This window comes from Mustela nigripes, chromosome 13, assembly GCF_022355385.1.
Source record: "Mustela nigripes isolate SB6536 chromosome 13, MUSNIG.SB6536, whole genome shotgun sequence".
Taxonomy (NCBI): domain Eukaryota; kingdom Metazoa; phylum Chordata; class Mammalia; order Carnivora; family Mustelidae; genus Mustela; species Mustela nigripes.
Window position 1 is genome coordinate 138,841,792 of NC_081569.1, and position 4,550 is coordinate 138,846,341.

Below are 4,550 nucleotides of genomic sequence, written 5' to 3' on the forward strand. Positions count from 1 at the left end.
TGGGGACTGAGGGAGGGAGGGGCTCTTACCCGCAGTCATGGTCTATGCAGTTAGGACACACATCACAGCCTTACCCCAGGGAATTCCTAAGTGTTGCCATGAAAGGATGTCGAGATCACTTGTCAGTCAGGACGGCATGAATTGCCAACACCAAGGAAATACAACAATGCCCAGGTTGAGCTGAAATGAGAGGCCACAGGTCAGGAGAGGAAGCTGGCTGATGGTCAGCATTCACCGTGGGCATCACTGGTGCCCAGTTGTGGAGAAGGTCATCCTCGCTCTGTCCCGTGGCTAGGCTAGGGCAGGGCGGAGCCAACCAAGCAGTAGTCCTCAACCCTGGTTCCACAATGCAATCTGACTTTCAAGAACACCGATGCTAATACCCCACCCCAGACCAGTTTGCTGAGAAGCTCAGGCATTGAGTCCCGACTTTGCGTGTTTATTTTGTTTGTCTGAAGTTCCCCTAGGTGATTCAAATGGGCACAAAGGTTGACAGCCGTCAAATGAAAGCATCTGAGGGTTTCATGGTATGGAGATGGGAAAGCAGCTACAGGATCAGCCAGACCCGGTTTCACGACCCACATTTATAAGAACATGTTTTGTTAATTTTTGCTTGTAATACAACGTCAAAAACTTCAGGCAAGTCTGCCGGAGCATTATTTTCTCCATATGTAACACTAAAATAATATTTTCTGCTGAAGATTTTTGTGGGGGTTAACTAGATATCATATGCACAATTCTGACACCCCTGATGTCACTCAACCTACCCTCTGATCTAAAGTCACTGCATTAATTCCATAAGTACTTACTAAACACTAACCATGTGTTTGATATTCCCAGATGAATAAGGCACAACTGGTACTCATCCTCTAAGACAGTGGTTGTCAAAGTTAGCATCTGTCAGCATCACCTGGAGGGCTTATCAAAACAAAGACTGTTGGTCCCTACCCCAAAGTATTTCAGTCCGGGTCAAGGGTATCACCTGATTGCTCACTATTCCAGGAAGTCACCTGGTGATTCTGATGCTGCTGGCAGGAGGACCCCACTTTGAAAATCTCTGTCCTAGGAAGAGACAGGCTATTAGGAAGGACAGACCATTGAGTAGGTAGTTTTAAAAATGGGATCAGTAGGGCGCCTGGGTGGCTCAGTGGGTTAAGCCTCTGCCTTCAGCTCGGGTCATGATCCCAGGGTCTTGGGATCGAGTCCCCCATCGGGCTCTCTGCTCAGCATGGAGCCTGCTTCCTCCTCTCTCTCTGCCAGCTTGTGATCTCCATCTGTCAAATAAATAAATAAAATCTTTAAAAATAATTTTAAAAAAATGGGATCCGTGCTGAGAATGAGTATCTGGTATTGGGTGTGGGAGCCTGAGGAGGAGAGAGGAGGCAGTCTTGAAGTTATTTCAGTCCGTGGATGTCAGGGAGGGTTCCTGGAAAAAGGTAAGGATGAGAAAGGCTGAAGGGAGAGGAGGGCGAGTTCCCAGGCAGACGCAATTGGCCTCATCAAGAACAAAAGGAAGGAGTATGCCTGGATGCATGGGGACCCGGAGACAGTCAGCAAGTCTGGAACATGGAGGGTTGGGGGGTGAGGGATGTCCAGGCAGACAGGTAAGGGGCAAGGCTGGGGAGGGAGTCCAGAAGCCATCGATGAGAAGCGCAGCGGAAGGCCATTGGAAAGTGCTAGGCAGGATTGCAGACCACAAGGTCCGTGTTAGGAAAAATGTCCAAATGCCCCTCCTGGGAAATGGGACAGCAGGAGGACTCTGGAGGCTACGCTCATTCTGCTCTGGGAGGCTCTTGGGCTGGAGCCTGACTCAGCCAATGAACTGTTATTTACACAGACTGGCCTTGTCTGAAAAATGAACACTCTGGTTTGCCGGACAAGAAAACTTGGAAAGCCAGAGAGAGACTCCTTCTGAGTCTCAGGGCCTCATAGACTTCATGGATAAATTTCGAGACAGTGGAGAGCAACGCCAGGGAGGAAATCTGCAAGGAGCACGTGTTCAAGTGCCCTGTGGCTGCTGTAACAAAGTCCTACAAACGTGGGGGCTTAAAACAATGCAAATTTATTTTCTAAGAGTTCTGGAGGTCGAAGTCCTGAAATCATGGTGTCACAGGACCACATTTCTTCTGCAGGCTCTAAGGTACTACTAAGGTGCTGCTAAGGCCAACTTCTAGAGGCTGCCCACATTCCTTGATGCAAGGTCCCCTTCTGGAGATGGCATCCCTCTGACCTCTGACCTGCTTCCAGTGTCCTCCCACCTCTCTTATAAAGACTGCTGTCCACAGGGAATGCAGGAGAGCCTCCCCATCTGAGATTCTTAATTTAGCCACATGTGCGCAGTCCCTTTTGCCATGTGAGGTAGCACGCTTACTCACCAGCTTCACGGAGTAGGAGGTGGACACCTCTGGGGACCTTTATTCTCCTTCCACAGGGGCAAGAGGGCACATGGGCAGTGGGTTTTACTGTACAACGTGCAGTAAAATTAAGACAATAGAGTCAGCATGCTAAAGGTTAAGAAGAAACATTTTTATTTTTTTTTTAAGATTTTATTTATATATTTGACAGAGAGAGATCACAAGTAGGCAGAGAGGCAGGCAGAGAGAGAGAGAGGAGGAAGCAGGCTCCCCGCTGAGCAGAGAGCCCGATGCGGGACTCGATCCCAGGACCCTGAGATCATGACCTGAGCCAAAGGCAGCGGCTTAATCCACTGAGCCACCCAGGCGCCCCAAGAAGAAACATTTTTAAAAGAAATGAACTCCTTTCCATGAGCTAGCTTTCTGTCTCTCTTTAAAATAACCCAGTGGGAAGATGTAAGTCAAAGTCCTCTCTGCAACGACTGACGGGATGACTTTATTTCTTCTTTCTTTCCTTAATGTTCTAAAGCCCATCCTTCCTCCCCGCCCCCTTCCTTCCTCCCTGGCTTCTTCTGTCCTTCCTTCCTTCTTTCTCAGATCAGCTTTCAGTGGGCTCCGATTTCAGGACTTCGCTGTAATACACCGACAGCTATGAAACAGGCCCTGAAACCGCAGACGCGCTTTACAGTAACATAAATGTTTTAACACCCCTTGAATCCTCCTAACTTCCACTTGCTTAAAAAAAGGAAAAAGTTCTCAATTGTATCTTTTATTTTTTATCTTTTTTATCTTTCATTTCTTATCCTTTCTGCTCTCTTATTTTTGAAGTTTACTTTCGTGTAGTTTTATTTATTTATTTATCTATTTTTAACGGGACGCTTCACGAATTTGCGTGTCACCCTTGCTCAGGGGCCATGTTAATCTTCTCCGTATCGTCCCAGTTTTTTAGTATATGAGCTGCCGATGTGAGCACTACTTTCATGTAGTTTTAAAGGATTTACCTTTCCCCTTGGAAATCATTTCCCACCCTTACTACATAATTAGGATTAAAAAACACGTTTAGCTTGCTTTATTGAGTTTGTATACCTGTGTCCGTGCATTTTGAGTTGAAAAAAAAAATCACTCTCATGCAGTGCTCTGATGAGTCCCCACAGTTGACTTTTATCCCACTTCTAAAATAATTTGCTAAAGAAAATAGGACACTATTTTTTTTTTCATATTTTCCAATATAGGATGGGAGTGTGGCAACGGAATACATCCTATTATTTTGTATCCTGTAAATTTTGAGGCAAGTATGTATACACTTGCATATGCACGATGTCCTTCTTTTATACTAAGACTCCTCTCAGATGACAGTGTATTTTGTCCATCTATGAGAAGTTTAGGGATTTCAGTTCTTTGCAAGGTCGTGGGAAAGGATCTGTAGGTGCTGGGGACGTGGGATGATTTGAACAAATGTGAGCTTCTCAAGCCGAATGCACACTCGGACTGACTGAACTCCACGCTTGGCCATGCGGTCGTGGAAACGAAGGTGGTCTACAGACGTTTAGCTCACATGTGAAGTCTTAGAGAACACACCACCCCCAGAGTCTCACAAAAAAATACATAAATAAACAGAATTGGGGGTGTGGAAAATGGTGATTTTATTAAAGCACGGGGACAGGACCCGTGAGCAGAGAGAGCGGCTGTGCAGGGGTGAGGGACGGCTGGTTATAAACTCTGGGGGTGGCGGAGGTCAGGAGAAGGGGAGGTTTCCAGAAGAACTTGCATGCACAGAAAATCTTCATGAATATGATCTAGAAGCAAGGTACAGAAAGTGCAATAGCAAAAGACAAGATACAAAAAGAGAAGAAATAAGAGGACAAAGAAATAAATAATTATTCAGTCCTGGTTCTGCGACATCACAACAGTGATAAGTTATAATAATAGAATAGAATAGAATAGAATAAATAGAATATATGATAAATTACAATTATTGGCAGGAACCAAAGGATAATAAAAAGCAGAAGCTTTCATAGCTACAGATTTAAGATCGATAGGCAAAAAAAAAAAAAAAAAAAAAAAAGGAGTAATAATAATGTGTCAGTACCACAAGGTTTTACTTTCTTTTTTTTTTTTTTTAATTTCTTTTAAAGATTTATTTATTTATCTGAGGGGAGAGGAATAGAGAGAAAAAGCCTCAAGCAGACTCCCCGC

The 4,550-nt window shown here is 44.9% G+C and overlaps 1 non-coding gene across 1 annotated transcript; it reads right to left on the reverse strand.

Moving 5' to 3' along the window:
- Positions 1-3,218: 3,218 nt before the first annotated feature.
- Positions 3,219-3,327, reverse strand: LOC132000432 (U6 spliceosomal RNA). Its single transcript, XR_009399306.1, has one exon. It is a non-coding gene; the product is annotated as a U6 spliceosomal RNA (small nuclear RNA).
- Positions 3,328-4,550: the final 1,223 nt, after the last annotated feature.